The sequence below is a fragment of the Podarcis bocagei genome (assembly GCF_964188305.1).
Source record: "Podarcis bocagei genome assembly, chromosome: 5".
NCBI classification, from domain to species: Eukaryota; Metazoa; Chordata; class Lepidosauria; order Squamata; family Lacertidae; genus Podarcis; species Podarcis bocagei.
Genome location: NC_138129.1, coordinates 28925400 through 28949652, shown reverse-complemented (window position 1 = coordinate 28949652; position 24253 = coordinate 28925400). Strand labels below are relative to the sequence as shown.

At 46.9% G+C, this 24253-nt stretch overlaps 2 protein-coding genes across 15 annotated transcripts in view; both read right to left on the bottom strand.

The window, feature by feature from the left end:
* EPB41L1 (erythrocyte membrane protein band 4.1 like 1) overlaps positions 1–4384 on the bottom strand; it is a 175705-nt gene extending 171321 nt beyond the window's left edge. Inside the window, exon 1 of one of the 9 annotated variants that reach the window (XM_081195954.1) lies at positions 3730–4384. The gene's annotated coding sequence lies outside the window, so the exon portion shown is untranslated. Of the gene's footprint in view, positions 1–3411; positions 3637–3729 lie in introns of those variants that run through there. The other 8 variants (XM_081195950.1, XM_081195955.1, XM_081195956.1 and 5 more) reach the window with 8 other exon arrangements.
* Positions 1–24253, bottom strand: part of LOC308588109 (uncharacterized protein) — a 336103-nt gene that overhangs the window by 36879 nt on the left and 274971 nt on the right. The gene's annotated exons all lie outside the window — the stretch shown is intronic.

Sequence of the window (24253 nt, the reverse complement as noted above, 5' to 3'; positions counted from 1 at the left end):
GGCTCATATCCAAGTGATCATACATAGGACTGCACGACACAGAACATGCAGTGCAGAATGAATGAATTCAACTAGGCAAGCTTCCACACATGGTGGAACACAATAAGCTGCCTTATACAGAATCAGGCCATTGGCCCATCTAGCTCAGTATTGTAAACTGAAGGCAACAGTTCTCCAAGATTTTCTACAAGAGTCATTCTTAGCTCTCCCAGGAGATGCCAGGGACTTTTCTACATGCAAAGCAGGGGTTCTACCATAGAGCTTCCATTGTTTCATTGGGTCTAACTACTTCATGGCTCTGTTTTGGTAAATCTACTTGTCTGAAAGAATGGTGGCCACAGAAACCATGGAAGGCTTGAAGCCTACATAAAGCCAACAATATTATGGTAGTCAGCTGCAACAAAATGGAAGGCAGGGAAACCAATTTGCTAGACTTAGCTCTTAAAGTGGTCAGTGGTGGAATGCTGAATTATTCTGCCTCTCTTCTAACAGAACAAAAATTAAAACCACTATGTTGTTGCAGCAGAAAGTGAAAGAAAAAAGCAAAATACAACTGAGCAAACATTCTTGGCAGCAAGACTAAAGATACTCCTGCTATCATGCAAGTTTTGGGAAAACATGCCAGTAAGAGGTCTAGGACAAAAGAGGGGGTGTGGCTCAGAAACTAAAGGTATGGTCATCATGGGGGGGAATTGGATGTGCCTGCCTTAAATAATGCCACAATGAAAGCCACAATACACAGAATGGATTACAGCACAAACTGCAAAAAGTGAAATACCTCAATGTCTATTACCCACATCAATCAATTGCCAATGACTCAATTAGGAAAATGACTGGTCCACTTCTTGCCATATGATTGTATTTCATGCTGAATATTATTATATTCAAGAAATAAAAATATGCAAGGATCTATCCTTATCCTCCTGTACATGCTTCTTTCATGTTTCAGCATTACATGTTTCAATGTAAATCACCTTCCTGAAATCAACAGATCTATTACTGTTTATGAAGGGCAGGAGAACAACTACAGTTCTATGTGAGTATCAATGGTTGATCTCTACACCAATCTCTATTATTCAACTGGGCCACTCCTTCAGTGTGTCTGCAGCACAGGATCCAAGATTCACAGGCATTCTCCACACGGCCACTTTGAATGATATAGAAAGACAGCAAATGCCAGCCTTTAACTCCTTCACTGATATGTAGCCTTAATTCATTCTCAGGCATCCCTCAGTATGAGAATCAGGAGCATTGCAGGAAGAGATACTCATAAGGATTATTTTGCAGATCATCTGCAACCAACTAATTAAACATTTACAGGAGAGAAACTCTACATTAGAGAGACCCAGTTCCTGCACAAGAGGCATGCAGCCTCAATCTGCTGAAGAAAATAAATGCAGATCCCTCCCAAGTCCGTGGCAAAAATGTTCAATGAGCTCAGAGATACAAGATGGAGGCCCTGGTGTTCCAAATGACAAAATGCAACAGGAGGCGGGGATCACAGATTGCAAGTTGCCAAGTAAACTTACAACCTCTCCTCTGGCAAACTTCCTACAGTGCTATGGATTCTTTGACATGTTACATGTTGGCATTCGTGATTAGCTCTCAGTTAGCTATGGAGCATTGATCAGCATATGGCAACAATTCAAACAGTGTCTCATCACCACTGAATGGTATCTGAAGCACAAGAGTCAGCGATTTCCATCTTCAATGAATGGTGAATAGCACAAACTGCCACTTTTCCTGCTCCTGACTGAGAAGTTTTAAAGTCACTAACTTTACCTTGAACATAACAAAAATGATAATATTTCATTATAAATGTGACTAGAGCCTTCCCAAGCATTGCATATCTATTTTTTGTGGTGGGGTTTTTTTGGGGGGGAACCTAACCAACTCATAGTCATATCCTATGCATATTAATTCAGATTTAAATCCCACTGTATTTAATTGTTTTCACTGACATATCAGCATGTCTAGAACTAAGTTGTCTATTAATTAGACAGGAAGCTCCACTGTGCTCAGTGGGGACTTACAACCGAGTAAGGACTTTGAAACCAGACACTCGCTTTACCCAGGCCAGCGGTTTCTCTCCCAAACCCTTACAAACCACAAGCAACTCCTTCAAGACCGTTGACAGTTTCCGCCACACATCTACTACAGGTGCTACTGTTAGAACAGCATCGTTACTGTTCCGAACAAACACTCAACTAAGCCGTAAGAGTTCCTGATTTTTCAGGACTTCATCATGGGAAGTTATTAAGCCTTCAAGCCAAACACATATAAGGGGGGTGGGGACGTTAAAAAGTAGTAAATATGTTTCCCCAAACACAATGTTAATCTAGAATGTGTTTATGGAACTCTGCCTGCATGGGCTTCAAGGCTCCGGCCGCACCTAGGACTGGAGTTGCCATTTGGGTGTGGCCCCCAAGCCGAGTCCCCCCTGAAAAGAGGAATGAGCTCCCGGTGCTTTCTGACCTTGGCGGGGGCGGGGGATGCCCTACCGGTAGAACACCTGCCTAAGGGGTAAGACTGAAATAAAATAAATATAAGCAAAGGGAAGAGCAACGCCCTTCCAAGAAAGCGCTCCCTCTCCGCCGAGGCTACCCACAAACGCCCATTTTCCTTCGACTGAAAGGGAACCAGAGTTCGATCTAGGAAGGCGCCTCTGGAGTAAGCGAAGTCTTTGAAATCGACGCTGGGCAAGACATTTTTGCCAGTTCCGAGTTCGCCGCGCGGGTTGGTTACCAGGCTTGTCTTTCACAACAGACGGCAGGATTTATTTTTTATTTTTTTAAGAAGCAACCTGTACGCAGCTCCGCCCTCTCCGTAGATAAAAAAGGGGGGAACACACACATACACACGCCTGCAGAGTAACAGGAATCCGAGATTCGCCCTTTGATCGACTTTGCGAGCGAGCGAGCGAGCGTGGGGGAGCCGAGCAAGGGAGCAATCGAGCAGCTGCCCCCCCCCCACATCGCCCTTTCATAAACGTCCAACCCAATTCGCTTGCCCGTCCTCGGAAGCGAGCAAGGCATGCATGTATAGGAAAGAAGGGAGGGCGCTCAGTTCCATGAAGGAGACATTTCCAAAGGGGCGGGGGCAGTTAAAGACGGATTGCTTCCCTTTACACAGAGAGGATCAACAGGGCGCAAGCACACCTGAACGTCTCTGGCCGGGCTTCTCCCCCCCCCCCCAACTCGGCCACCCCCGTTTCCAGCAGGCAAAGCAGCCAAGGGCGGCGGGGGAGGCGCTGATTCGCCGTCGAGAGGAAAGAAAGGAACACACCCCTCTGCCCCTCTCGGAGGAAAGGAAGATGGGGGCGCTGCACAAGCGAAAAGGCGTGGGGGGGATGGAGATGATCCCGAGGGATGCAAACGAGCTGAGTTGAGAAGGAAGGGGAAGGAATGTCACCTGGACACGGTCGCTACCGAAGACGCGGTGGGAAAGAAGGAAGCGAGTTTGTAGTATCGTGAGAAAACGCACACGCGTGACCAGGTCGCTCCCTCCTCCCACTCCTACTACTACTACCACCGGCGCCTCCCCGGAGACCTCCACGTGATCCCGCTGCCCGCCTGGCTCCGCAGAGCTCCAGCCACACCGCCGGGGCGTCGGTCGCCCCTGTTGCCCCGAGTGGCTCCAGCAGGCGGGGCGAGGGGGCGAAGGCAAGCTGTGGCATCGGGGTAAAGGCGAGGGGAAAGATGGGGGTGGGGAATCGTCGCCATGGCTAACCTTTTTCTTTTCTTTTTTTCCTTTCCCCCGAGTAATCCGGAGTCAAGACGTCCAAGGATCCAAGGAAACGTTCATCTGGCGAGGAGAATCACAGGCTCCCGAGCCTCCTTGCAATTAATTAAAGTGACAAAAAAATGCAGATTCCGAAGAGTAATGGGGGGGTTGGGGTTTTAAAAAGCAGCCGCTTCTCTCTCTCTCTTCCCCCTCCCTGCTGCTTTCTTCCTCCAAGAGCGGCAAGAAAAATGAATCAGGCTGGCTTGCAAAGCGGCGGCGAGGGAGGCGGGGGGGGGGGGCCTAATAATGCAAGGCAGCTGCAGCGGGAGGCAGGAGCGAGTGAGCAGGAGGGCTGGCAGCTCAGCGAGAGAGGCACGTCATGAGCAAATGAACCAGCCTCCGAGGGAAGGGGGGGGGAGCGAAAGATCATCTATGCAACCAAACAGCCTTTGCACGGGCTGCGCTGCCTGCAGCCCGTAGTCCTTTCGCGTTTCTCCAGCCTTTCAAAGCGGCGGCGAGGCGCTCGCGGCAGATGCAATCGGATTTCGGAGCAGGTAGGTGGCCCTCCGCACCTGTGCGGATGCATCCGGGGCGGCCCACCCACTCCAGTCCTTTGGCGCGTCCCGAGTGTGAAAAATGCACGGAAATAAAGCGACAGTTTGATCGGGTTGCTGCAAGCCGATTCCGGGCTAAGCACGCGCTCCCCCTGCCTCCCCGCCCGGTCCCTCCTCTCTGCCAGTCAGAGAGATGCAAATCAGCTAACCCCACCTCCTCGCAACTCCCTTCTCATTGTTCCGTAAACCAAGGTAAGCACACCACGCCCAAAAATCACACACGGCTCAGTTACTGTTAAGGTCACCGTCGTATATCCGGGGAAGGAGGCCAGAGCTCATGGATCTGTGGGTTTTGTAATGTGCTACGTTACCTGTGGCGATGTGCTGCGGGATAACTATATCTTTAAAACACTGTATTTTCCTTCACGGTACTTCTATGTGCATAAAGTACCTTGCAGGGTCTGAACAATTTGCATCCCAGTTTGAAACCTTGGCCGGCATGAAAATTGGCATCCCAGTTTGAAACATCTGCTTGCATCAATATTTACCTCCAAATAAGCAGCTTTTAAGTGTGGAAACCTACAGCAAGTTAAGGCGAAAGTAGTGGTTATATTTCTAATGATTTCCATGCTGCCATTCCAAGGTGGCTCATCAGAATAAAATCAAAACAAGTTGAAATGCATTTTTTATAAATCTCAATCCTGGGCCACTCAGTGAGCTTTGTGGATTTTCAACTGCAGTCTTTGCCACCTCTTCTATTGTGTCTGCGGTTGTATGGCCCAGCCACACCCATGTGTACAGTATTGTGTGCAGGCAATACTAGTTGGCATACGTGAAGACAAATTGCAAAACTTGGGGACACTAAAATATCGATTACTACGTGATTCCACCTTTCGTGATGGGCTGCATTATCCTATACACATAATGCCATTCCACAGTTATAGCAGCAACATAGCTCGTGCGTGTTCTGCCTGTTATGGGACGTCAAAACCATAAAGTCTGGGGAATGCAGAAGCAATATAAAAATGGCAGACACGCCCAAAGCAACCCTGGAAAACATCACAGTCCACTGTTCAGGGATTGTGGTCAGTGTAGAAGCCCAGACCCAGAGCAAACCTGGGCAGGCCAAGCCAGGGGTGTGTCCATCACACTGCCATGCCCCCAATACTCGAGGACCATGGGGTAAGGTGAAGGTAAGGTAAAGGACCCCTGCACGGTTAAGTCCAGTCAAAGGTGACTGTGGGGTTGCTCATCTCGTGTCAGGCCAAGGGAGCCGGCGTTTGTCCACAGACAGCTTTTTGGTCATGTGGCCAGCATGACTAAATTGCTTCTGGTGCAACGGGACACCATGACAGAAACTAGAGCCCACGGAAACGCTGTTTACCTTCCCACTGCAGTGGTACCTATTTATCTACTTGCACTGGTGTGCTTTTGAACTGCTAGGTTGCCAGGAGCCAGGACAGTGCAACGGGAGCTCACTCCATCACGGGGATTTGAACCGCCAACCTGATCGGCAAGCCCAAGAGGCTCAGTGGTTTAGACCACAGCGCCAAGTGTACAGCAAGGCAGCCCTGTGGTGCTCTCTGTTAGAACAATGACAGACACATTTGGGATATTTACTTCCTCCCCACCCATCCACATTGAGGAAAAGTATAAAACCAGGCAGCAGCCACAAGCAAAGGAACTCCCATCTGCAAAGTAGGGAAGGGGAAGGGGACATGTTCAGGTTCAGTCCCCGACATCTCCCAAGCAGGGCTGGGAGAGAAGACCCTTCTCTGACACCCTGGAGAACCACTGCTGGTCAGTTTGGACAACAGTGAGCCAGATGGACCAATGGCCAGACTTGGTCTATGGCAGCTTCCTACATTATTATGGATTGGTTTAAATACAGAGCGTTCTGCTGGCATATCTGTAACGGAGGCAAATTATAAGGTGTGGTAAGCATTTTTTATCCAAGATCCATTTTCCAAACTGGGCAGAATAATTTGGGAAAGGGCTCTAGATCAGGGGCAGAGCATCTGTTTCATGTGCAGAAGATCTCACGGCTGAGAGACCCATACCTGAAACCTTGAAGAGCTGGTACAGTAAGTGTGGACATTGCTGAACTCGATAGACCCGTAGTCTACTTCAATATAAGGCCTATCACCCAGGCGTAGGGAACCAGATCACCACCACTACCCACAGGCCCGCATTATCAATTACTTAACAGGTGATGGACCATTTTGGCAATCGCCTGACATCACAATAGCATCAGGTGACCCTTTGTTTGCCTGCATGGTTTGAAATCAAATTGTGCAAGCAAAGGCATAGCCCCTCCCCCCCAAAAAACCAGATGATCGCCTGTTTTACAAAGCACTCCCAAAGACCCAGCTAGCAGCTGATTCTGCACAGGGCTTTTGCACACAGCTTTGCAGATAAACTTCCTTTCAGCTGAGGCAGGTCTATACTTGGTTCATATATGACATCAGGTGTAGGCAGAGGCGTACCTTTGCACCCTCGGCAAGGATATTTGGCTGCCCAGAGCAGCAGCATGTGGAGCATGCCAGCGAGACAGAGCAGAGACGCCAGATTTTCACGTGTTCCTGGGCCTGTGTCCTTGGCGGGAGCCAAACTGACCAACTCTTAGGCATGCCTGTGGGTGTAGGGCAGGTGAGCTTGGCCATCATAGAATCATAGAGTTGGAAGAGACCACAAGGGCTGTTATGTAGTGTAGTTTTCACCCTGGGCCAACAGGGGGATACTGTATATAGTTTTCACTCAGGTCTGTAGATAGTTTTCACTCAGGTCCGCGGCAGTTAGTTTAGGCGGGAACTCTGGGCTGTTGTGGTTACAATGTTGACAGCCGGCTGCCTATAAATACAGGCCGGCTGAGCTGTTCGCAGTCAGTTTTATTCCAGCTTGTCTTAATAAAGAGCTACTTGAAGAAATCGCTGTGCCGGCTGCTATGTCAACCCACTACTTAATACTGGCGACGAAGGTGGGATGGATGGACATCAGAGCACAGCCAGATGCGGCCAGCCTCTGAACTGAGCTGAATCACAGAGCGAAATCACTGAGCGAAATCACTGAGCAGAACCAATTCAGAGCTGACTGTTCTGGCTAGAGCACTGTGTTCCATCCATCGCCCTTCACGCCGGCATCGGAATCATGGCTTCACTTGTGCCTCTACCGCCGTTTGCGCCAGCCTCTGAGTCATGGGACTCCTACCTCGCTCGGTTCGACTGCTACCTCCAAGCCAACGAGCTGACAGCAGTATCATTGGATCGGAAGCGGGGCCTATTCCTCAGCCTCTGTGGGCCTGAGGTGTTTGAGACGGCCCGAGCATTGGTTGCGCCTGAAGCAGTCCAGGCAACACCATGGGACACGATCCAAGAGAAGCTCCGCAACCACTACGCACCAAAGCCGTCCAAGATTGCTGCCCGCCATGCGTTCTACCACCGGAACCAGGCAGAGGGGGAGTCAATCAACAACTACGCCACCGCCCTGCGACAGGCTGCAATGCACTGTGAGTTCCGAGACTTAGACGATGCCCTGATGGATCGAATCGTCTGCGGGGTCCGGGACATCCATCTGCAACGGCGTCTCCTAGCCAAGCCAGACCTCACGCTACAGAAAGCCATTGAGGAGGCTGTGGCCTCAGAAGCTGCTGAACGCTCCGCCCAGGAGATCCGCAAGTCCAGCAGCCCGCGTCTTGCTAGGGGGCCAGTTCCGGTGCATCATGAAGAGGCCAGCAGTGATGAGGCATCCTCCAGTGAAGACGATGACGTGCACCAGACAAAGCGGGAGCGCAGGAAGCTCCAACAGAAGTCCAAGGGCCAACCGGAATGTGCTGGCTGCGGAGGCGACCATTCCCGTGCCAAGTGTCGATTCAGAGACGCCATCTGTAGGAGGTGTTCCAGAAGGGGCCACATCGCTAAGGTCTGCCGATCGGCTCCGTCTGACACCCCCCCTTCATCGACTCGCAAGTTCAAGTCTTCACTCCAGTCTGCCAAGGAAAGTTGTTTCGCTCTCACCAACTGCCGCTGCCCGTCTGGAACCACGATTGGCCAAACCGACTCGTCTACGCGACGCAAGCTGAACGTCACGGTGCTCATTGAAGGAGCTCCATGTGACATGGAGATCGACACCGGGTCTGCCCTGTCCGTCGTGTCATGGAGCACCATCAAAAGACTGGTACCCAGAGTATCCAAAAGGCAACTCGACTCTCACCGCGTACACCTGAGAGACTACCAGGGAAACGACATTCCCGTGGTAGGCGTTGGCCGGTTCCGGATCGCCTTCAAGGATTTTTCGGGCCTGCTCCGGTTGGTGGTGGTCGAAGGTCAGCGGCCAAGCCTCCTAGGGCTAGACTGGTTTGATGCCCTCGGCCTGGAAGTCACCGGCATTAACTGCATCTTTAACGCAGAGACTGAGGGTCTGGTCAAAGACTTTGCCGAGGTTTTTGACGGCACCTTGGGACAATATACTGGTACGCCCATCTCCTTTAGCCTTGATCCACAAGTCGCCCCCATCAAGCTTAAGCCACGCCGGGTTCCCTTTGCTCTCAAGGCTAAGGTGGACGAACAACTGGACAAACTGATCGCCCAAGGAGTTTTGGAGCCCGTTGACCACGCAAAGTGGGAAACCCCCATCGTCACGCCTGTCAAGCCAGATGGGTCGGTGAGAATCTGCGCTGACTACAAGTGCACAATCAACAAGGCACTTCAGCAGCACGCTTATCCGGTTCCTGTTGTCCAACACCTGCTGCATTCCCTAGGTGAGGGTAAGGTCTTCGCTAAGCTGGACCTTGCCCAAGCCTATCAACAACTGCCAGTCGATGATGCCACTGCTGAAGCCCAGACGATCGTCACCCACCGGGGGGCATTCCGTTGCCGCCGGTTGCAGTTCGGGGTGAGTGTGGCTCCTGGCATCTTCCAAAGCCTTATGGAGCGTCTCCTGCAAGGGCTTCCGGGCGTGGTACCATATTTTGATGACGTCTTGGTGTCTGCAGACTCACACCAGCAGCTGTTCGAGCGCCTCCGTGCCGTGCTGACCAGGTTCCAGGAGGCCGGGCTCAAGGTAAAGAGGGAGAAGTGCCTGATTGCCGTTCCACAGGTAGAGTTCCTGGGCTATCTTATCGATGCCTCCGGCCTTCATCCAACCACATCCAAGATCCGCGCTATCCAGCAGGCCCCCACCCCAAAGGACAAAACGGAGTTGCAGGCATTCCTGGGGCTGCTGAACTTTTATAACATGTTCCTGCCCCACAAAGCCACAGTGGCTGAGCCTCTTCACCGACTCCTTAGCACTAAGACGCCTTGGGCCTGGGGTCATCGAGAGACGGCGGCCTTCAACGCGGTCAAGGCTCTCCTTTCTTCAGACAGTGTGCTGGTACAGTACAGTGAATCCAGACTGCTGGTCCTTGCCTGCGACGCCTCACCTTTTGGCATCGGTGCTGTCCTTAGTCACCGTTTTCCAGATGGAAGAGAAGCACCGCTCGCCTACTTTTCCAGGACACTATCTCCGGCGGAACGGAATTACAGCCAGCTCGACAAGGAGGCATTGGCACTTGTGGCTGGAGTGAAGAGGTTCCATGAATACCTCTATGGCAGGACTTTTGACCTCATCACTGACCACAAGCCACTCCTGGGCCTCCTCGCTGGTGATCGTCCAACTCCGCCGGTCCTCTCACCACGCATGCTGCGATGGACTGTTTTCCTGGCTGCCTACCACTACCGGCTCATCCATCGCCCGGGGAAATCGATGGGCCATGCCGACGCCCTCAGCCGTTGCCCTCTTCCAGCATTTGTGGAAGACCCGGCTCCAGCTTCATCGCTCCTTCTGATTGAGGATCTTCCGGCAGCGCCTGTATCGGCTGCCACTGTGGCCTCCGCGTCTGCCCAGGATCGCACCATCAGCCGGGTGCTCAACTGGGTGTGGAGGGGGTGGCCACAAGGGCCTTTTGCATCGGAGTTCCAGCCCTTCGCAACCAGACAACATGAACTCTCAGCTCATCGCGGCTGTCTGCTGTGGGGAGACCGCGTCGTGATTCCCCAGGGACTCCGTCAGCGCGTCCTGGAGGCTCTGCACGTTGGCCACCCGGGAATTGTCAAAATGAAGGCGTTGGCTCGATGTTACGTCTGGTGGCCTAATATGGACGATGCCATCACTGCCTGGGTGTCCGCCTGTCAAGCGTGCCAAGAGTCGAGGCCTGCACCACCGGCAGCTAAGGGACACACCTGGGAGACGCCAAAGACACCCTGGTCGAGGGTGCACATCGATCTGGCTGGCCCCTTTCACGGTCGGACCTTTATGGTAGTGGTGGACGCCTATTCCAAATGGCTGGAGGTCGCCCTGATGCCCTCCACCACTACCGAAGCTGTCATCCGGGTGCTGCGAGGCCTGTTTGCAACGCATGGGTGTCCTGATGTCCTTGTCTCTGACAACGGACCGCAGTTCACGTCAGGCACGTTTGAGCGATATCTTTTGGAAATGGGCATCCGCCATGCCCTAACGGCACCTTTTCATCCATCCAGCAACGGGCAAGCGGAAAGAATGGTGCGCTCGACAAAAGAGGCACTGGCGCGCCTGGACCGGGGAGACTGGCATGAGCGGGTCGCCGAATACTTGTTCGTGCAACACATCACTCCTCATGCGGCCACAGGGAGGAGTCCTGCTGAACTGCTTATGGGCCGCCGCCTCAGGTCACCGCTCGACCGGCTACACCCAGACTTTGCCGTGGCTGAACCCCCAGGCTGTGCCAACGCACCACGGTCATTTGTCCCAGGAAACCAGGTCTTTGCCCGGAACTATGTGGGGGACATCCCTTGGGTGCCAGCCACAGTAGTGGGAGTCACTGGACCTCGCTCGTACCAGGTGGCACTCGAAGACGGACGTTTGTGGCGACGGCACATAGACCAGCTTAGGCGCAGGGTTGGCGACTTGGACACTACCGAGGTGCCCCCAACTGCGCTTGCGGCTCCAGAAGAGACACGTACAGATGGCGAGGCCCCACCTACACCTCCCTCGCAAACTGCCAGCGTGGAGCCGAACCAAGCCGTCTCAGAACAGACTCAGACCACTCCATTTGCGGAGGCTCCACCCACAGCAGCGGATCCAGGGGAGTTGGTTCCAACGCCACCTAGGCGGTCTGGCAGAGTTTCCAAGCGCCCAACTTATTTAAAGGACTACGTTGTTGGACAGGTATCACTGTTGGTCTAAGTATGGGACTGTAACCGTTATGCTTTTGTGCCTAATTGAACCATTACGCGTAGTGCTGTATATAAGGAAACCATTACGATTGTACCTAACGCCTTATCTCGGTGGGGAGGGGTGTTATGTAGTGTAGTTTTCACCCTGGGCCAACAGGGGGATACTGTATATAGTTTTCACTCAGGTCTGTAGATAGTTTTCACTCAGGTCCGCGGCAGTTAGTTTAGGCGGGAACTCTGGGCTGTTGTGGTTACAATGTTGACAGCCGGCTGCCTATAAATACAGGCCGGCTGAGCTGTTCGCAGTCAGTTCTATTCCAGCTTGTCTTAATAAAGAGCTACTTGAAGAAATCGCTGTGCCGGCTGCTATGTCAACCCACTACTTAATAAGGGCCATCAAGTCCAACCCCCTGCCAAGCAGGAAACAGAATGCCAAGCAGGAGCCAGAATGGGTTCACAAGCCAAATGGTAGACCTAGTTGGATCCAAATGTGGGAGGTTCCTCAGCCCAAGGGAGGGAGGAAACTTGCATCTTGTGGCAATGGTGAGACTGGCCTTCTGCCAACAGAGCAGGACTTCTGATGAACCCCTCAGCCAGCAGTGCTCCAGTACAGGTTTGTATCCTAAAAAGCTAATAAATTTAAAACTCAAATTTTAAACCAGAAATTTACACCTAGGGATGTTATCACTATATACTAATACTAGTCCGGGGGAGGTAGGGTTAGGGTTGAAAAAGATAAATATGAGTGGGAATTGGGCAACTTATGGGAAATTAATACAAAAAGAAGGGAGTAAATGGAAGATGAAGCCATATGAGGAACTTAAAGAATATGTGAATTCTTGGCTGCACTATCACCAAGTCAATGAAATGTTTAAATAGGATTTTAAGGAAAAGGGGTTTGATGAAAATAAATCAAAGTTGGAAGTAGAGATATTAAGCAATAAATATAAAATTTTGTCTAAAATGTACAAATTGCTGCTTGAATGGCATTTGAAAGATGAGGAGGTAAAGTTGGTTATGATACATTGGGCTAAATATTTTGGGGGAAACTATGGAAAGAAGGTTTAAAATTTACTGCATGCAATGCCTTAAAAGAAAATGTGATGAAAATGATGTGTAGATGGTATATTACACCTATTAAATTTGCTAAAATGTACAAAGTGAGTAATAAGTGTTGGAAATGTAAAGAAAAAGAAGGAACATTTTATCATATGTGGTGGGAATGTAAAAAAGTGAAAAACTTCTGGGAAATGGTATATAATGAGATGAAGAAAACGTTGAAATATACAGTACATTTATTAAGAAACCAGAAGCATTTTTACTTGGCATTGTAGGATATGATATAAATAGAAAGGATTGCAAATTATTTTTGTATGCAATGATGGCAGCAAGAATATTGGCACAGAAGCGGAAGCAATAAGAAATACTGACAAAAGAAGAATGGAGAATGAAACTGATGGACTATGCAGAATTCGATAAATTAACAGGAGGAATTCGAAACCTGCGGGACCATGAGATTCACAAAAGACTGGTGTAAATGTACGGACTACTTGAAAAGTAATTGTGACGATCAGATTACACTTGTGGGTTTGCAAGAAGTTTTGTAAGGCGAACTATTTGAAATATTGCAAAAAAGGTAAAGAGGGGAACTGTTAGTTAAGATAGTTAAAGGCAATATGTATTTAAGAAATGCAGAAGAAGTGATAAGAATGGAGGATCATCAGAGGTGCTGATGGAAGTCCAAAAAGATTGTATAAGAAGTGAAGTTCTGTTGTATGATTGAGAATCAAAATGTTAAAATTAATAAAAATTATTATATATATAAAAAATACTAGTCCGGGGGGGGGGGGCGGGGACAGCAGGAGAGGAGTATTCCACTCATGCCTGCTTGTGGGCTTCCCATGGGCATTTGGCTGACCACTCTGGAAAATAGGGTGCTGGACTAAATGGCCCTTTGGTTGTTTCCTTATCTACAATGTTATTAATTGCATAAAGAAATAAAAGGCTTGGCAATTAGCCTCTTGGTACTTCCACCAGGTGTTACTGTTCAGGCTTCCAAGTTACAGTGAAAGCTATTTGCTCTTTTGTGCTTTTACCAGATGGGTTTGTTTCTGCCCACAACCTCCTTGTTTGCTGACCTTTGGGGGCTTATTTTATTTTGCTGTCCTGCTGGTATGTTTTGATGTCTGAAAGAACAATGCCTTCAATGTGAACCATCCTTGGCGTGGCGTGTGTGCATGTTACAGCCCATCAGTGGCCTAGAATTCCACTGTATATTTGCACAGAAATAATTTGCATTAGTTAAATAACATAAAGTCATGCATTTTTAAATGTGCACAGGCAAACATTCCAGGACTGTGAGCTCCCTAGATATGGAGAATGAGTGCTAACAATGGAGATGGTCCTGCAAATTCAGCATCAATTGCGTGTAATATGTTTGTCAATTGATATGCAAATTTGATGTCTCTATTTTGCCTTTGGCCTCAGGCTCCTGACTAACTGCCAAGATGGTAACAGGTGTTGCTAAGTCAATGCCACTTCTTAGATGGCATATTGTGTTAGCAATAGGATGCAAGCATTTTTAGAAAGCTTACTATGTTATGGGTGTGGGAAGAGAGATAAGGTTTCCAGTCTAGAATTTAGACCATAACAAAGGAATTGTGCAGGTTGTGTGCCATCTGTCGTTGCAGCATTGTGACTTGACAACCTTTAAAGGGGCAACAGCCCCCCCCCAAAAAAAAGTGGATGGTGTGAGACTGAATTTCATACCTTGTTTTGATACAAGCTTCCTGGTATATATTAAGATTTTGATGTGCTTTTTTAAATAAATTTTTTATTGGTTTTACAACATTTTTTAAACAATACAAACAAATAAAAAGACATACAAACATGTATAATTTCATAACCTTTTTTTCATATCCCTCACTTCTCGGACTCCCCCAAACCTCCCCTTCCTACATCCCGATTTCCAAAATTATTTCAGCAAATCCTAAATAATTTTATCAAATATATTTCTTCTTATTCTTTTCTTTAACTTAATCTTATGTCGCTGTAATCTCTTTTTCTTTCTCAAAACCTCGACATTTTAACATTCATCAATTTTGTAATAGTTCTTAAGATAGATTTTAAATTTCTTCCAATCTTCTTCCGCCGTCTCTTTCCCCTGATCACGGATTCTGCCAGTCATCTCGGCCAATGTCATATAGTCCATCACCTTCATCTGCCACTCTTCTTGATGTGCTTTTTGTTAGGGCTGTGAAATGATTCCATCAGCAGGCAGATCAGTTTCCCAAGTTTGTAGGAAAAGGGGAACTGTGGTTTAATAAACCCCAGGAGTTTTGTGTTAAGGTAAACAAGGGAAGGAGGACGGAAGGGAAGGAGGGAGAGCATGGGCACAATGCTTATTTTCAATCTGATATATATCAGAAGTTAGCGGGGAAGCTCTGCCGGCAAGGCGCACACCAATGAACCGACCCAAATAGCAGCCAAGTGGAAGCTACCAGTGGTGTTAGCCAATGGAAATCTCTGAAATGGGTAATTCCAGGAGTGGAAGAGGGTGGAGCCAGCACAGGATTCACTGGGCCCTGAACCAGCTCTGCTGCCATCATGTGACAGAAATGGGCTCAATCCATTCCTTGCCTCATTGATTTCAGCAGGGCTAAATTTAGACTAGCTCTGCTTGGATCCCACCCCTTGCCTAAGTAAAAGGCAATGCTGCACCACTGAATATCTTTTCACAGAGGACAGCACTGATTAAAATCCAGTTTAAAAATTTGCATTCTAAATCTGTCATTAATTAGTTGATTAATAGATTAATTAGTATGATAAGTCAGCAGTGCTGTGCAAATTTTACATGCATATGTCCATGGTTTAAATCTGGTTGGCCTCCAAACCAGCTAGGATCATGATCATTTTCCTAAAATAAAACATTGAGAGGGTGAAAAAATGTTTATTTGCGTACAGAAAATAGCCTTAGATTCTGCTTTCAGAATCGTATCAACACATCTGCATGTTTGAAATATATAGGTTGCACTTCAGTTCCTTTTAGTAAATACAATAATATGGAATCCCTTTGTCTGTCAATAGTTCAAGAGTAGCTAGAAAAAGGCTTAATTATATGAGATTGTTCAGCATAGAGGACCATGTCGTGAAAAATGGCTCCACCTCTTGTGACACCTGCAAAAGCATGATTTCCCAAAAAAATAATTCGGGACCATCGTGAAAACTCTTAAGCCATCACAGCTTCTCATTTTGTCACACAGAGTCCCGAATGCCTATTTTTGTTGAGGTACACTAACCAGAAATGGCTTCATGTTGGGGGAAGCAGGGGAAAGAGAGGGTTGCTAACTGAGGCTGCCTCCTCCTCCTCCTCCAACACCACCTCCTTTGCTGCAGCTCCTGGGAGTCAGAGAGGGCAGAGTGCGGGGAAGAGAGAAAAGTATTGTGCCAGATAAGAGGCAGGGAGCCAGGCAGGCTTCCCCTCCCTCTTTTCTCCCCGTGTATCCCCTAAGCCTGTTCTATAGAACTGCTTTGGGGTGTGCATTGGGAGAGAAGAGGCAGGGGAAGCTCTGTAACATAAGCAGAATTTCTTGTGTTAGCATAAATACCTTGTTCAAAAAAGGTAAAGGGACCCCTGACCATTAGGTCCAGGCGTGGCTGACCCTGGGGTTGCGGCGCTCATCTCGCTTTATTGGCTGAGGGAGCCGGCGTACAGCTTCCGGGTCATGTGGCCAGCATGACTAAGCCACTTCTGGTGAACCAGAGCAGCGTACAGAGACTCCGTTTACCTTCCCGCCAGAGCGGTACCTATTTATCTACTTGCACTGTGATGTGCTTTCGAACTGCTAGGTTGGTAGGAGCAGGGACCGAGGAACGGGAGCTCACTCTGTTGCAGGGATTCGAACCGCCGACCTTCTGATTGGCAAGTCCTAGGCTCTGTGGTTTAACACACAGCGCCACCCGTGCCCCTTGTTCGGTACCACCCATTAAATGCATGTGGACAGGCTCTCTCTAAGGGAGGTCCAAGTTTCATCTGTGCCCCTGCTCACGCACACACGGAGAATCCTGGAAATAAAAGGGCAGACTGCAAGGCATCTGTGATGGATGCTTTCTAGTGTCATGTAATGAACCTTAAGTCAGAGATCTGGACTAGATGGGGTGGCTAAGGAGATTCAGTTTCCTCACTAAGTCATCAGCTCCTTGGATAAACTCTTGCAAGTCACTTTGCTACTATGACAGGCAATAAAGCATAATGGCAAAAATGGAAAGATAGCAGGAATCACCATTTAAAAATCAAGTTGTGCTTTAGGGCAGAGCATTAAGGAGGAAACCGATAGATGTTAACTAGTATCATGAACTCCCCCTGCAGTTTCAATGAGTTATTATTCTCTTTGAGCGAAAAAGCCTTGCACAGTATTGCTGTGCGCTATAAACATGCCACATGCGCCATCCAAAAGCATTGAATGAAGTTGTGCTTGGCTAAATTGGGAAAGGACTTCATGAAGGATATTTCAGATTTCTATTGCACAACATACGCAATATGGCTGTATTAGCATAAGTCCTGACCCTTAAACTGTCCTCACAACTTGGGGCTGGATTAAACATAGAGTATGTCAAAGAATATAATAGCCCTCCTTCTGATTAATTGATTTAACACAGCTTTCATCTCTCTCTCTCTCTTTAGCATTCCTCATAGATCAGAAAATGGTGGTCATTTCTCTCTGAGGATAGCAGTTGCTTCGTACTCAGTGGATAAATGTAATTTTCTAGTAGCCTGACCCAAGTGGAGAACGACCACATTCTCTGATGGCAACACAATTCATAGAAACATAGAATCATAGAACTGTAGAGTTGGAAGGGACCACCATGCAATTCAGGAATCTCAACTATATAATGGGCGACCATCCAACCTCTGCTTAAAAACCTCCAAGGAAGAAGAGTCCACCACTGCTCATAGGGGTTTGTTGCACTGTCAAACAGCTCAAGCAGGAAGAAAGTTCTTCCTGATATTTAGCTGGAATCTGCTTTCTTGTAACTTGAATCCATAGGTTTGGGTCCTGTGCTCTGGAGCAGGAGAAAACAAGTTTGCTCCATCTTCCATGTGGCTGCCCATTAGATATTTAAAGATGGCCATCTTATCTCCTCCAGGCTCCCCTTTGCCAGGCTAAAAATACTCAATTCCCTCAACTGTTCCTCATTAGGCTTGGTTTCTAAACTCTTGTTCATCTTGGTCACACATTCCAGCTTATCAATTTTTTTTTTAAATTGTGGTGCCCAGAACTGGACACAGTACTCCGGGGGTGGTCTGACCATGGCAGAATAGAGTGAGAATATTACTTCCCTTGATCGGGACACTATACTTCCTGTATGGCATGAGTATGAATGTGTGCATGAGGGTTCTAGGAATGGCTAAGTAAGCTAGGTTTCAGAACATGGGTTAGCATAAGACTATGATTTCCTTCATTCTGACCATGTCACTGTAACAGTAGTTACTTACAAAGGTTGTTTTTGCTTCTTATATGAAATCAATCACAGTTCCAGGACTAGGTCAGCTACATTAAGCTAGGTATGTACTAGAGTGCCTATTATAATGGAATTTAATATTACATTCACACTGTGCACAAAATCATAACCCACTATTTTAAATGTGTTCAATGTCGTTTACATGGGGTAATCCGATGTCTAAAAACAGGTTGTAGGCAGTGCAGGCCTAACCCTGTCAATCTGGCAGGATCAATGCTTGTACCCCTCTATGGAATCATAGAACTGTAGAATTGGAAGGGGCCACAAGTGTCATCTAGTCCAACCCCTGCAATGCAGGAATCTTTTGTCCAACGTGGGGCTCACGACCCTGAGTCTCATGCTCTATCAACTGAGCTAGCCCAATCTACTGTAGGAAAGAATCTGCAGGAGATTTTCTTGCCATTAGCAGAAGAGAAGGAAGATTATGAGCTGCTTCTGAAGAGACATGCAAAAATATCCCACCCTCATGTGCAGGATCTGCCTAAAGAAATGTGGGAACAGAATGTGTTCCTAACTCTCACTACTAGCACATGATTTAGAAATTACACCCAGCCACATGCTGTTGATTATTTAATAATAGTCAAAAGACCTTTCCCCTCTCCAAGGACCCGCAAAGTCTATATGCCAATTAAGAAAAGTATGCATTTGGGAAGGGTGTATGTTAATGTTTATACCTTCCTCTCCTACAAGATGTAACCACCCTACAAATGCAGTTCAGACTAGTGATTTAGAAGTTGTGAGAAGATAATTTTTGTCTCCTTGAGATCTACAGAGCTTTTTAAAAATTTCTCCTCTCATCATCTATGTGTACCATTCAATTAAGCTGTCATAGTGCTGAGCTTAGCATTTGCCTTCTTCCAGACGGGGTTTTAACAAACTGGTTCTTTCAAAGACTACGATCTGACCTAGTGTGAAGATGGGGCAAAGTGTGGGTGTTGATTTTTTCTCTGCCAGTTCCCACTGAGATGGATATACACAGGTGCAAACATGGCAGCGAGTTAACAGAAAACCATATTTGCTGCCTGGTCCTGTGGATTCCATGGCTGGCGAGGAAGGGCACATTCCCTGGCACTCTTCTTAATAGGATAGTACAGCCCAGTTATGACTCGTGTACATTTGCAGCAGCCTCCATTATTGCATGGCAAAGATAGCATATAGGAAAACTACCCCATTGCAAGAGGCATTGTGCAACACAAGAGTAGTATACAGCAGTAAGGGATGGAGCACATCTGCTGCAAGCATAGTTTCTGCCCCTCGGCTGGTATAGCAGCTCTGGCTCTGCACTATGGATGAGTTGTCTCTTAATAGTGTCATCAGGGCCGTTATGACACAGCCTGAGTGCCATAGCCACACCACTGCAGTAGAGAAGATTGAAATATCAGAAGCTTAGGATGGTATCCAGCTAAGTTTTAGAGTAGACCCCCTTAGTCATGTCCAAGAGCTGTTCAACAGTGGAACGGACTCTCTTGGGAGGTTGTGGACTATGTCTCCTTTGAGGTTTTTGAGCAAAGGTTGGATGGCCACCTGCTATGGATGCTTTAGTTGAGATCCCTTCATTGCAGGGGTTGGACTAGATGACCCTCATTACCCCTTCCAACTCTACAATTCTATGATTAACCTCAGTGAGTCTACTTTGAGTACAACTAGCATTGGCTACAACAGCCCTTAGCTTTTCACTGCAACAACCAGCCACATAGTTGAAGATAACACAGAAAACCATAAGCAGAAGAATAGTATACAAATTTAGGATAAAAATAGCTTGAATGAAACATATGTTAAATTATAGAATTATAGAGCTGGACTTCAAGAGTCATCTAGTCCACCCCCCTGCAATGCAGGTATCTCAACTAGATCATACATGTTGAGAATTAATAATATATAATCTCTGCATATTTGCAAGTCAGGCATTTGTAGCCATAGCCTGGATTCTCTTCTATTTTTATTTTTAATGGTCAATACCATCCCAACCTTTGGGACGCAGGTGGCGCTGTGGGTAAAAGCCTCAGCACCTAGGGCTTGCCGATCGAAAGGTCGGCGGTTCGAATCCCTGCGGCGGGGTGCGCTCCCGTCGTTTGGTCCCAGCGCCTGCCAACCTAGCAGTTCGAAAGCACCCCCGGGTGCAAGTAGATAAATAGGGACCGCTTACAAGCGGGAAGGTAAACGGTGTTTCCGTGTGCGGCTCTGGTTCGCCAGAGCAGCGATGTCACGCTGGCCACGTGACCCGGAAGTGTCTTCGGACAGCGCTGGCCCCCGGCCTCTTGAGTGAGATGGGCACACAACCCTAGAGTCTGGCAAGACTGGCCCGTACGGGCAGGGGTACCTTTACCTTTACCTTTACCATCCAGTGGTTGTGAGGTACGGTACTATTCAGGGCAGGATCAATCATAGTCCAATATTTCTGATAAAATTGCATAAGATTATCACACATGTTTTCTACTTCTGTAAAATGTGAGCAGATTGCCTTTGACAAGTCAGTCCCTTTATATCTACTGAAGCTTTGCCAAGGGCCTCCCAAGAGGGTATGACAGATTCTGCAGCTAATGTTCAAACTCAAAATCTGTTTTTGTTTTTGTTTTAAAAAAAACCTTAGTCTTGGAAAGTTGAGTTCACTGTTGCTTTATTAGGTTTCCAAATGGGAATCCAAATCTTGAGTTAAGTCATGTATAGGTGGACAAGATTTTAGGCTATCAAACTATAATTTGTAATTTGATTTACATGTTGATAAATATTTTTGCAGAGTATACCTTGCCCAGTTTTTCCTTTTCCTTGTGCCATGCTAATCTATAGACAGACTAGTGTACAATGTACACAAGGGGGAAAAGTGCACACGATCCTGCCCTGAAATACTGTACAGAAGCTCATGCAATTAACTCAGGTCTTCAAGGGTGAAAAGCAGTAGAGATGCATCTGGGAGAAGTCAAAATGAACTCGAGGGGGCTTACCTCTGAGCAGACAGGTACAGGATTGCAGCATAAATTGTACTGAATGTGAAGAGTGGCAGAGAATCAATCATGTTCTGGATTGCAAGGAAAGCTTAAGTATTGGCATTTTGCAATACTAAACCAGACAAATCAAGAATCCAAACAATTAAGATCTAGGAAAGCAAAACAAATGGAAGAACACAAATATGGTAGTCATGTGTCCTGCTTTAGAGAGGACTTTTTGAAGGTGTCCCCTGTATGAACAGTTGTCTGGTCCAAGTCCACTTTAGTGATAAAGAACTCTAAGACAAGAGAGCAGGGATATCAACTGTTAGAACCTGGACAGCAGGCACATAAGTCATATAGTCAGGCTTCACTACGTATGCAATTCTGTGATTCATAATTCATGGACGCCATTTCTAGACTGCCCATTGACCACAGTCCTCAGGGACTTCTTAATTAAAATCATACAGTATTTCTACTTAAATTGCAGTAATCAGGTTGTATTCAACTAACTTTTACTAGACCCACTGAAATAAATGGACCTAGGTCAGTCATGGTAATTAATTTCAGTGGGTCTGCTCAGAGTAAAAGTTAGTTGAATACAACCCATCACTTCTAAATTTCACACAGATCCACACCCTCTTTTGTCCACTTTTTTTCTTGGCTCATAGCTCCTCTTTGGGCGATGCATTAGTGGCCATCAGAATACCAGCTCTTGAAACCACAAAGCATGTTTCTCCAAAACTGTGGCATTCTCTAGATGCTGGGATCTCGCAGCCTGTCTCTGCACAAAATATACTCCTCTCTGTGTCTACCAGCTTCTTCGCTGACTGTATCAATCTATGGTTGTAATGACTTTCAACTCAATGTACACCTTATACTGAGTAAGACCATTGGCCTAGCTCAATGTTGTCTACAATTGTTTCAGAGAAAGAATCTATCCCAGTCTCAGTGCAGCTACCTCATATCCTTGTAACAAGCTATGCTGGGAACTTACACATGCGGAGCATGTTCTCTGCCACTGAGTTATGGCCCTGCCGTCCCTGTATCCTTCTTACTATCTGGAGTTCTATCTCCAGTTCTGGACGCAGCACTTTAATAAGGATGTAGATAAATTGGAATGTGTTCAGGAGAAAGCAACAAAGATGGCCAGTTTTACAGAAAATGAGTCCTATGAGGACCAGTGTATTTAACCTGGAGAAAAGGCAATGGGGGCAGGCGGGCTGGGGACATGACAACACTCTTTGAATCAGTTGTGTGTGGTGAATTTTTTCATAGGGGAACAGTGAGGGCTAGAGGCACCAGCTTGCAAGTGCAATGGGGGGGGGGAACGTTGCAGACATGATGTCCTGGCGTCCCGCATGTGAGCATTGTGCCTCCCTCCCTAAGCTGGGCAGAAGCTTTCCTGGCTTTGGGAAAGAGGTGCCAGGCTTTAATACTTGTTCTTGCTCACTTGAGGCCTTCAAGCAGAGACTGGACATTCATCTTAAGGGGAAGCACTGGCCCTGGGTTTCCATGGCTTGGACTAGGTGGTCCACCTGGTCTCTTCCAGCTCCATGGTTCTTCTATTCTCTGCTTATCCATAAGTGGTGAAACATGGACTACTTATAATTGCCATCTCCAACTCCTTGAAAGATTCCATCAACAGTGTCTGAAAAAAATTACACATCACTTGGGAAGACAGGTGAACTAATGCCAGTGTACTGGAAGAAGCAAAGATCACCAGCATCGAAGCAGTGATTCTTCAACATCAACTTCGTTGGACTGGTCATATTGTGCGTCTTCCAGAGCAACTACTCTATTCTGAACTTTAAAATGGAAAGTGTAATGCTGGTGGTCAACAAAAGAGGTTTAAAGACTCTCTCAAGGCAAATCTTTAAAAATGTAGTATAAACACCGACAACTGGGAAACACTGACCTGTGAGCGCTCCAGTTGGAGAACAGCCTTTACCAAAGGTGTCATGGGCTTTGAAGACGCTCAAACTCAGGACAAAAGGGAGACACATGCTAAGAGGAAGACACGCTTGGCAAACCCTTACTGTGATCAGCTCCTGCCCGGAAACCTATGTCCCCACTGTGGATCCAGAACTGGCCTCCACAATCACTTATGGACTCACTGTTAAAACCGTGTTTATGGAAGACAATCTTACTTGGCTACGAGTGATCACCAAAGAAGAAGCAGATGTGTTTTTAGAACCCACCTTGTTTTTTGTGACTGTATTCTTTGTAGTATTTTAATTTGGTTTTTTTAAATGGCGTATTTTAAATTATAACCCACCCTGGGACCTTAGGAGGAAGGGCAGGTAACAAATGTGGAAGAAGATGATCTTACTCGGCTACAAGTGATCTCCAAAGAAGAAGAAGAAGATTCTCTGCTTGTTCCCAGCTCCAACAACTGACTCTCTGTCCTTCTCTCTCTCTTGTATTCCAAGCTCTCTCCAATTTTCAGCCTCCTTCCTTCGCACCCGCCCAACCCAGGTTTCTTGGCCTAAGCGACAAGTGCAGCCTTTCCGAGTATAGCCATTACAGTCTCATACATTATATATGCTTTGGGCCTTTCCTAGGCCCCTGAGAACGATGGCCAGATATTTTTTGCTAGTGGTATAAAATGAATCTCAGACAGGCATGCCAAGCACTCTAGGAAAAGATTTACAAAGGCAATAAGCCTTAAATGGAGGGGGAAGCATTTCACAGATGACTATTCCACTTTTTAAAAAAAGCCTTATGAAGGGTTCGTTATTGCACATTGAATGTAACATATATGATGGGCACCTTGGCTAAAGTATTACCAAACTGCCTATGTGAAGTCTGTCAGCCAGTCAGTTTTAAAGAAACAATTTTGCAGTGCTTTTTTCCTTTAAAAAAAAAAAAGTTTTGGGGTACTCTCATTTTCCTACTCATATTGAAATACTACCTCTCAATGAGGCCAAACTTAGATTCACAAAATGTTTAGGGGTATGCGTACCCCTGCATCCCCCCAGAAAAAGCACTGCAAATTTGTATGTCACCGTACTCTCAAGATTGGCTCCTTTTTTCATACATTGAAGTACAAGGTAATTTATCATCTAAGGAAAAGCTAGCATTCACCATTAGAAGAAAAGTGATTTCTTACAGTAATTCTTCACAATAAAAAAACCCAACATGGACGAAGGCTCAATGGTCATCCGCATAGTTCAAAAATTAGAACTGGCTCCAACCAATTAATCAACTAAAGATATTAAAAGAATATTTATTTAAAGAAGAACATATACTTCTATAACACAGAATACAAAGGATACCAATACAGCTGAATTAAATTTATGCACACACAAAGTGTAGATGTGTGTTGTTTCATTCACAT